This window comes from Elephantulus edwardii, unplaced genomic scaffold, assembly GCF_000299155.1.
Source record: "Elephantulus edwardii isolate Elephantulus edwardi_28Jun2011 unplaced genomic scaffold, EleEdw1.0 scaffold00817, whole genome shotgun sequence".
Classification (NCBI taxonomy): domain Eukaryota; kingdom Metazoa; phylum Chordata; class Mammalia; order Macroscelidea; family Macroscelididae; genus Elephantulus; species Elephantulus edwardii.
Window position 1 is genome coordinate 5,941 of NW_006400567.1, and position 11,122 is coordinate 17,062.

Here is an 11,122-nt window from a genome sequence, read left to right on the forward strand (position 1 = left end):
GGCCAATAAAGATTTACAGCCCTAGATGTTCTATGGAACAGTTCTAATCTCTCCTACAGGGTCATTATGACTGGGAATTGAATCTATAGCAGTAAGTGGTGATGATGGAACTTGAATAAATTATACAACAATGAAAAATCTACCTGAAGAATAACTATGTAATTGTGACAATATTGAGGGAGGGGGAAAGAAACATTTTGTTTGAAGCTATTCTGACTCACAGCAACCATATAGGATAGAGTATAACTACTCCTACAGACAACACCATGATGTTGTTATGTGTTGTCGAGTTGCCTGTGACCCATAGCGACCTTATGTACAGCAGCTCTGAGTCCTGCCCTATCTGGAACCAGTCTCATTAATTCTAACACACCAACCCTTATTGTCCCAGTCACTGTAAAAATCTATTTCATCCAGAGTCTTCCTCTCCTGCACTTTGCCTACACCCTTCCAAGCATGATGTCTTTCTCCAAGGACAAGTCTCTCATGGCCATGTGCCAAAAATGTGTGAGAAAGAGCTTCAAAATCCTAACCTCCAAGGAGAAACTTGGTTTTACCTTCTCCAAGTCAGCCCTATTTGTTTTCTTGGCACTCCATGGTATGTTCAAGACTCTTATCCAGCACTACAGTTTTAAGGCATCAATTCTTCTTTCATCTTTAGTTATTTTTGAGCTCTCTGATGCACAGCAAGCAATTGTGAAGACCATGGCCTGGATTAAGCGCACTTTAATCTCTAGACTGATATCATTGCTTTTTGGAACCCGAAAAAAGCCCCGACAGCAGATTTTCCCAGTGCAATTCATCTTTTGATTTTCTGACCGCTGGTGTTGAGAGCATTGATTGTGGAGTCGAGCAAGCTATAATTGTTGACCTCATCCTCTCTCAGATTTGCCAAAACAGATGGTGGTTTCTCTGTACTCACACAAACACTGAAAAGGTGAAGTGTTTTTCTTAAGTATCACAGCCAAAGTTGTTGTTAGGTGCAATCAAGTTGACTACAACTCATAGCAACAGATTTGAACTTTGTTCAAATCCTTTATCCTGCACCTTCTTTATGATCTTTGTTACATGGGACCCCATTGTTACAGTCACTTTGTCAATTGATCTTATTGAGGATCTCTCTCTCTTTTTTACCCTTTGCCTTTCCCAGCATGATGTCTTTTTTTCAAGGCCTGAACCCTCCTCACAAGAGTGGTATTAACATATGAAACATAATGTGAATGAAAAAATGTGTGAAACACAATTTACATGAACTAAACATACAATACATGTTAATTTTGTATACAAATCAATACAAAATGTTAAAACATTCAAGAATAGTGTTAAATATTGGTTTCAGCATAGCCAAGTATGTTAAAAGGTATCATGTGTTGCCTCATGCACTGCTTCAGTAGCTAAACTTCAGTCTTTTCTCTTCAACTTCTATGCCAAACTCCTCTGAAAATCCCATTTGTTTTTGTTTTTCAAAGCTACAAATCCGGAGGGGAAAGTGTTCTTGAGTATGATAGCAATGTTTGCAAAGAGTTTTATTTTTAAGGTGGAGAAAGTTTTGTCATAAAAATCAATAACTTTAAAATTTATGTATTAGTTAACAGTAATTTTGAAATGATTTTATTTCACTATTAGAGAATTCAAATTAATGATAAAATTTTCAGGGTTGTTTGGATCAAAATATTGGCTGTTCTATCTTGACTTACTTGGAAGTTATACAAGAACATAAGATAGATTTGCTTTGTGAGAGTTCTTAAATTTTTATTATTCATTTAAACAGAGAGTTTTTATTATTCATTTTCTTTTGTTTCAATATCTATATATAACTAAGATACTCAAAGTATATTATTAAGTGTAATTACTTATTCATAAAAACATTTCTTCGCAAATATCAAGAGGAAAGTGAGCTAATTTTTAGCTTCAAATATAGTTGCTGTTGTTGTTGTGTACCATCGAGTCAGAATTGACCCATAATTGATCCTCCAGTGGTTTTTCAGAGGCAGTTAATCACACCAGGAGGACATTGCAGTTTTTCAGAGGCAGTTAATCACACCAAAAGGACCCTTCTCCCATGAAGCAGCTGATGGCATTTGAACTGCTTGCCTACGAGATTACAGCACAGCTTCTTGCCACTTGGTCTTTAAAATATTGTATGAGCATTGAATTTTTTTAAAATATAGCTATTGTACTAAATAACCTTACGTTTAAATAAACGATTTTTACATTTTATGTTGCAATTTTAACTTCTTAAATTCTAAGACATTTTTTAAATATAAAAGACATTTCTGATAAATCATTTCCATGAAAATGAAAATACATTAAAATCCTTAGCTATGTAGAAAAAATAAATTCCAATTCCTGGGTTGAATTAAGAGTTCCCTTAAAAATACATGTTATAATACCTTAAATAGATTTTAAGAACACTATTCAGTTTGAATACATTCTCATAACAACATTATTTTAAAAGTGAAACCAAATAATTCTAATTCATTATCCAAACTGAGCTAAATATTAGCACAATGAAAAATGGTAACAGAATAAAATACGTAGGTGGTGGCTGATTTATATCTTTTTCAATCTTATTTTAGGTGGTTAGCTATTGCAAATAACTGACAATTTAATAGCTTAATATAGCCTCCACAGAAAAATTAAACTCTTTCTTCATATATCCAGTGTTCTTTTTGACCATTTTTACCTCCATGTGTTCTGTCAGATACGAGTTACAAATGAGAAGAAAGATTAGGTGTGTCCATATTACATGTGTAAAAAGGCTCCTAAAGAATTTCTGCCTTGGTGAAAAATTTTAATTACAAAATCATGGTGGTATAGTCAGTATTTATTTCAAGAAAAGAGTTAAGAATCAAGAAAATGTCAGAGGAAACCGATTCCATCTTCTCTTGTGACTGTTGTTAGATATTGTTGAGTTGAGTACGACTCATAGTAACCCTATGCACAAAAGATCTGTACTCTCTTCTATCCTGTGTCATCTTTACACTTCCTGACACACAAGAGCCCATTGCAGCAGTCACTGTGTCAATCCACTGGGTTGAGGGTCTTCCTCTCCTTCACCGACCCTCTACCCTTCACAACATCATGTCCTTCTCCAAGGAATAGCATCTCCTAGCAACATACCCAAAGTGTGTGAGGTGAAGCTTCATCATTATTGTCGCCAAAGAGCACTCTGTACCCTCTTCAAGACTTATCTGTTTGTTCTCTTGGCCATCCATGGGACGTTCAGTGCTCTTCAAAGGCATCAATTCTTTTTCTGTCATCCTTATTCACTTGTCCGGCTCTTGGATGCACAGCAAGTGATCGGAAAGACTATGGTCTGAATCAGGAATTTTATTATCAGCGATGAAGGAGAAAAAAAAATCTGTCTTCTTTTGCTCTTACTTCAATTTCTACTTCTGAAATGAAAAAAAGTTTAAATGAGATAATTTTTCCTTTATAATGTATGTATCCAATATATTCTTTGTATCTGTGTATTGTATGTATTTTTAATTGCATATATTATGCAATATATTTAAATGGAATACTGAGGTAATGCAAATGGTTGATGCATCAGCTACTAATAGAAAAGTTGGAATTTCACTCTACTCTTTCTAGTCAGAGAAAGAAAGGTGTGATGCCAAAAGAAAGATGTGATGACCTATTTCTAAAAACTCAGCTACTGAAATCACATTGGAGCACAGTTCTTTTCTGACATACACAGTGACAGCAGGAATCTGAAAACAACTGGTTTTATACATGTTCTGGTTTGGGGTGGGGTTTATTTCTGTCTTTTTGTTATATATCTCACATAAAATATAAAATATAGAAACATTTATCATCTAGTTTTGGTATTTTCTTTGAAGAATATAGTTTACTTCATAGAGATTATGTTGCTGTTATTGCTAGGTGCTCTTAAGTTGATTTTTGACTCATAAAAATCTTGCATATTACAGACTGACATGCTTCCTGGTCCCACAAAGTCCATAATTACAATTGTAGCTGCTAGAATACGTTATTACATTTGTATACCTTTGAATTAATCCCAACTCACTACAATCCTCTATGATGGAGTAGAACTGCCTCATATGGTTTTTTAGGCTGCAATGTTTATGGTCAGTTTAGAAACAAAGGTGTGCCTAATACAGGTCATGGTCTTCACAATTACTTGTTATGCTTCAGAGAGCTGGGCAATGAATAAGGATGACAGAAAAAGAATAGATGTCTTCAAGTTGTGGTGCTGAAGAAGAGTCTTGAACATATCATGGACTTTCAAGAAAACAAATTGGTCTGCCTTGGAGAGGATAAAACCAAGTCTTTCCATGGAGGCTAGGATTTTGAAGCTCCACCTCACTTATTTTGGACACGTGGCCAGGTGATAACAGTCTTTGAAGAAGGACATCATGCTTCCAAGGGTAGGGAGACCCCAAATGAGATTAAATGACACTGTAAGTGTAGTAATGGGGTTGGTGTGTAGGAGTTAGTTAGACTAGCTCAGGACAGGGCAGGGTACAAAGCTGCTGTACTTAGAATCGCTATACATCACAGGTGACTCAATTGCACATAACAACAATAACAATTAACAATAACAGACTATGACAGGTTTGGAAGCAAGAGTGGTATCCACTTCCTAAATAACGTGACTCCGGAAACTCTATGAACTTTGGTGAATGTAGATGGTTGTAGAGAAGCTTCAGGTCTTTTGTTCATGGGGTCTCTATGAGTCGTGCTCGACTCAAAGGTGATCCACAGCAACAACACCAATAACAATGTTTATAGGAGCAAATGCTCATATTTGTAGAGTGTATTTTGAATTTTAATCAAGTCCTTAAACATGATGTTATATTTCTAATATTATTTCAATCTCCTAAATAAGTGAGTGCCTTTTGAATATGTATGTTCATATAAATTGCTCCTCTACAGATAGCCAAGATTAAGGAAAAAAAAAATGCCACTTGTTTAAGATTTGTGCTCCATCAAGGCTGATTTAGAAAGTAAAAGAGAAGACTGATTTATGAAGAAATAGCAACTTAGATTACAGGAGTAATTAGCCATTTACTATTTGTTTTGTTACTTAACATCAATAAAAGTTTCATGGAATAATGTGTGTTATGCAATTTGTTTACATATTTACTTAGCAATAGTATTTTGTATTACAAATATTTGTAATTTAAAACAGGGAGTTCTGGTGACATAGTTAATAAGGAATTATGTTGTTAACTCTTATGTTGAAAGGTTTAGGGCAGTTCAAATTCACCAGTCATTCGATGAAAGAAAATGAGCAGTCTTCTCTCATTTAAATCTGTAGCACTGAAACACAACAAAGGGTTCCTATAAGTCAGAATCGACTCAAAGGTGTCAAATTTGAATTTTGAAAGGACAGTTGATTGTCATCTTAATGTTCTCCACTTTGTCCATATTTGTTATTTCTCTTTGACAATCCTAGTGGTTCTTCAGGTCCATGGATCAAGAGCAACCCCTCAAGTCAAGACGAAGAGAAGGAAGGGATCATTTTATTGTACAATTAAAACAAAATTGGGGAGATGAAGCTCAGTGTGCTGTATGACAAAGTCATTATATACAACATATTGATCAATAGATTAATGACAGGTGTAGAATGTTGTCTGTAACATGTACTTAAAGGCTTCATATTTGGCTGTGGATGCTCATATGAAGGGTCTCAAGTAAATCCAGAAATGCAAGTTCTGTTTTTTTGTTGTTCTTACAGGCAAATAACCTGAAAGTCCTTGGAGTTCTCTTGTTTTGAAGATTATTTGATAAAACCAAAGTATAGTTTTTGAGAGTTGCTTACATTTTGTATGCATAAACTAAAATTAACATGACACTAATGTGTACCAAAGATTTTAATTTCATAATTTGTTAGGAACTCCAGTAATGTCATAGAGTTCCCACTGTGCAGTAGGGTTAATGAGAGGTGAAAGTCAATCCCAGGACACATTTCTCACAACCAGTATAGTTTTTATTGCTCATTCCATTGAACTGTATATTGTATTTCAAAACCATGATTTTAAATTTCTTTATAATTTAACAAAGGCCAAATTTAATAAAATGAAATGTAATTAAAAGTAACATTTTCACCTTTTTAAATTTCATTTTAAAATATAAGCTGTAAAAGAAAAAATTAGGAAGTTAATTTTTGATAATATTGAGATTATACAAGGAAGAGTAAATGGTGTGTGAAACATACACAAAATTTAAAAAGCTGGAAATGAAAGATGAAAGACTTAGAATGCAATAATGATCAGCAGAGGAATTCTTTTTCTCATAGAGTTCAGGGCTTCATTTGCAGAAATACAAAGAGATATCTTAGTTCTAGAAAAGGGAACACTTTATTCTAGTCAATTTTCAACTCTGAAAGAGGACAAAAACATTCATCTCTTGGATCAGGAACATTGAGGAAATATCTGAAGCAACTTCGGAGCAGATATAAGATGCTTTGATATACTCCCAGTTCACCTTTGAGACTAAAGTTCTTATTTGCCTATCAGATGGAAATACTGATAATGAAAGCTCTAGTTATCATAGGGTATATAAGTGGTATATTTGGTATTAGTTGTCTATAGAAATTGTGAGCACAAATAAGCTGAATAAATTAGTATCCTAGAATCCCAGGAATCTTATGTCATCTTCTGTTTATGATCCAGTGCCTCTCTCTCAATTTTCTCTTAAAGCTTTATGAAGTAAAAAGGAGATAGAGCTAAAGAAGAGGAAAAAGCTGAACTTAGTCCATGAATGAGTCAGCTAACTATGTGACACCATTTTTTTTTTAAAAAAAGGAAAAGCATAACAGTACTATTCAGGATAACACCAAAAGACAAATGTGAAGCTAATTTTTTCTAAAAGAAGAATTTTCAATGATCTCCCAGATAACTACTTCATAAAATAATGTTATAAAATAATGTGCTTTTGTATATTGGAGACTGCTTGACTGGTTGGCCAGGTCTTAGAAGAAGAACTACATCATCAAGACTTAATGCTGTAAGTTATACAGACTATAGTTAGGTTTCTTTGAAAGGACACAATATTTGAAAACTTTTGTATTTAGATTAAACTAGTGAAAACACAATTTTATGAGATGGAATAAATATTAATCTCTTCTATTCTGTTGGCCAGGAAGCTGTTCTTCTGATTTCTTGACACAACCTGATGAGCACAACCAGAGTAGAATCTGATTGTTGCTGCATCATACATCAGTTGGTATTTCATCAATTCCTGAGACCTTGTTTTCTGCCAGTTCCTCAAAAGCAGCATAAACTTCTTTCTTCATCACCATTTCCTTTTGATCATATGCTTTTTCACAAAATTCTTCTGTGTGAGGCAGTTCTTCTTGGTATAGTGACTCTGTGTATTTACTTCTTCCATCTTCTATTGATGTTTCCTGGATCATTCAATATTCTACCCATATTATCCTTAAGTATTACCACTCAAGGCTGGAATTTGTTCTTCAGTGCCTTCAGTTTAAGAAATGCCAAATAAATTCGCCCCTCCTGATTTTCAGACTCTAGCTCTTTCTACACTTAATTATAATATTTTTCTTTGTCTTCCCAACTTGTCCTTTGAAATCTTCTGTTCAGTTCTTGATTTCCTGATTCTTTTTCTTTGCTTTAGCTTCTCAGCCTTCTAGTGCAAAGGTCTTGGCAGAAAGCAAAGAGTACAAGAGTCTTTCCTTCTTTCACTGCCTATGCAAAGGCATTTGACTCTGCAGATTACAACAAATTGTGACTAACACTTAGAAGAATGAGAATCGGGAATTCCAGCACGTTTGATTGTGTTCATGTGAAACCTATACTTGAAACAGAAAGACATTCTCATAACAAAGCAAAGAAATATTGTATGGGTCAAAATCAGGAGAGAAACATGTCAAGGATGTTCCCTGTCTCCATACATTTTTTTTAATCTATATGCAGAACAGATTATATGGGAGGCCAGACTTCATGAAATGGAATATGGAATCAGAATCGGAGGAAGACTCGTCAACAACCTGCGCTATGCAGATGATACAGCATTGCTTGTTGAAACTGAGAAGAGCCTAAAGCAATTGCTACAGAAGGTCAAGGACTACAGTCTTCAATATGGATTGAAGTTCAACACTAAGAAGAGAAAACTTCTCACCACTTTGTCAATTGGGAGCACCATTTTGGATAGAAAGGAGATTGAAATTGATTGTTAACCCTTTGAGCTTGCTTGGGTCCACAATCAACACACTTGACATTAGAAGTTAAGAACTCAGAAGACGAATTTACCTGGGAAAATCTGCCATTAGAAATCTCTCCAGAGTGCTAAAGAACAATGATGCCCCTCTAGAGACTAAGATGCACCTGATCTAGAGCATGTTCTTCGTAATTACTTGCTATGCTTCAGAGAACTAGATCATGACTAAGGATGACAAAAGTTTTGGTGCTGGAAAAGAATACTAAAAAATTCCATAGAGTGCCAAGAGAACAAACAAGTCTATCCTGGAGAGGATAAAATCAATCATAGGTGGAGGGGGTTTGTGCATTCAACAACATAAGTAACTACTCATTACATTTAATTTAATTTAATTTAATTACTGTTACTGCTAAATGTTTATCTTTCCATCAAAATCCATATTTACTTCTCAATAAGGGACTATCTGTCAATTAGATGAAGAAAACATTGATGGTAGCTTCATTACATTGGACCTTCCACCTGGGAAATTCATTTTTACTAGAATGAAAAAAATTCTGTTTTAGGTTGTTTTCTTTGCTACAGGATTTCAACTAGCAACGTTATACAAAGGATATAATATCCCAAACAGTTTCACTTTAGGGTAAAGTATCCACTTTAAAGTAAAGTAATTACATTCCACTTGAAGCTATTGGTTTGATAAATGATGGCATAACCTAATGAAGGGACAAATGAATCATTTAGTTGGTGCCCAAACAATCTGATCATTCAGAATGTAGTATGTTGTTGTTGTTGTTGTTATGTGCCGTCGAGTCGCCTGCGACTCATAGCGACCCTGTGTACAACAGCCCTAAACTCCGCTCTGTCCTGTGCCAATCGCACTGTCTCTGACACTCCCATCCCAATTATCCCAGTCACTGAATCAATCCACCTCATAGAGGGCCTTCCTCTCCTGCGCCGTCCCTCCACCCTCCCAAGCATGACGTCCCTCTCCAAGGACCGGTCTCTCCTCACTACATGTCCGAAGTAAATTAAATGGAGCCTCAGAATCCTTGCCTCCAAGGAGCCACCCGGTTTAACCCTCTCCAGGACAAATCTATTTTTTTTCCTAGCAGTCCATGGTATTCTCAATACTCTTCTCCAGCACCACAGCTCAAAGGCATAGTCTCCAATAAGTGAATGTTACAATATTGTATCCCCAGTGGATAGAATATAAACATTAGTGATATAAAGGGTAGAACTAACATTCTCTTAGAGAACCTGTCCTTCCCATTCATTAATTTATTGGGGTCTGTGTATTTTAAAGGTCTTGATTTCCAAATAGGGAGTTTTTGTAACAAAGGACAAAGTAAGAGTACCATTGAACTTTAGGATAGATTGCTATCTAGGCTTTTCAGACTCCATATACCAAGAAAAAAGGCACCTTAAAAGAAGCGTTACCATCAGGCAGAAAATATTGCCTATTATTAAGGGAAAGCACAATTGTTGTAATGTAACATGAGCAGAGAAGAATGTGTTTGACACCCAGGGAATCTGGTTAGATATGCTTGTCCAATTTTGACGGCCAATGGATGTGAAATACAGCCTAGCCTAAGAAAAGTGTAACAGTAAAGGGTTTGAACAACTCAAGGATGAAGTTCTAGATTATGCTACCAAGTTAGTCACCTAGATCAACAAAAATTATAACTGAGAACAAGAAGCATAAAAAGGAAGAAGAAAACATCTGTAAATGATATGGCTTAGCTTTAAGTGGACTTTAGTTTGCGTCACTAGCCTTTACTTTATACTTTTTTCCCAGGAAAGAGTTCAATCATGGAGGACCTACTCTCAGAGTGTAAATATTAAAGTAGGTCTGAGTAGAACAAAAGTAGAATGTAGTGACCATGGTAATATTCTATCTGTAATAACTGAAATATTCCTCTGATGTCTGAAAATATTGTCAATTGTTAGACTTTACCTATTAGCCTTTTCTAAGAATTGCTCTTATAAAATTGAACTACTTCATCTAAAACAACATCGCTATCCTAAGCATGTAAGCATGTCCTGCATCTAATAACTGCTAGACATTGGAGAATAAAGCCCTGATCCAGTTATTCAGCTCTAGATGATTATACAGGACAATCTCAACTTCGTAACTCCTTATGTGGTCATCTGAGACCTCTGATAAAAATGTTTCCCTCTTCTCAATCTAGTTACTTTCTTTTTTTCTTCGCATGGGTGGATTACAAGAACATCGCTCAAAACATCTCCTTTAGTGTTTTCTGCTTCTGGAAGAATCTCCTCTGCTAATTTACGATGCCGCGTGGAAGCCGCAGCCGCACCTCCCGCATGGCCCCTCTGGCCAGTCGGGCCCCTCAGATGAGAGCCGCTCCCCGGCCGCCAGCCCTGGCCCCACAATCTGCAGTTGGGGCCCCTGCAGCCGCACCCCGGCATCCTGGCCTGATGGCCCAGATGGCGACCACGGCTGCTGGTGTGGCCGTGGGCTCTGCCGTTGGGCACACACTGGGCCATGCCATCACTGGAGGCTTAAGTGGAGGCAGTAACGAGCCAGCCAGGCCTGACATTACTTACCAGGAGCCATACCAGTCGGCATCCCAGGTGGAGGCTGGCCCTTGCTCCTTCGAGATGAAGCAGTTCATGGAGTGTGCCAACAACCAGAGCAACCTCCGCCTCTGTGAGGGCTTCATGGAGGTGCTGAAGCAGTGCCGGGCAGCGCGGGAACTGCGTTAACTCCACATGAAACTAAAATGAATAGTGACATTGTCACCGGTTCACATGCCCGTCAGCGCTTGTCCATCCCTCATAGCAACCCTGCTTTAGAATCTGTTGGCTACTGAGATGACGTCACTAGAACCAACTGGTGTTTGTGTGGGCCTCCTTAAACTAGTTGTGATGTGTAATTACTTGAACTAAATAAAGTTATTTTCTTCAAAAAAAAAAAAACAAACACAACACAACATCTCCTTTGAGTTTA

The 11,122-nt window shown here is 36.5% G+C and overlaps 1 pseudogene; it reads left to right on the forward strand.

Moving 5' to 3' along the window:
* Positions 1-10,443: 10,443 nt before the first annotated feature.
* LOC102869993 lies at positions 10,444-10,878 on the forward strand (annotated as a pseudogene).
* Positions 10,879-11,122: the final 244 nt, after the last annotated feature.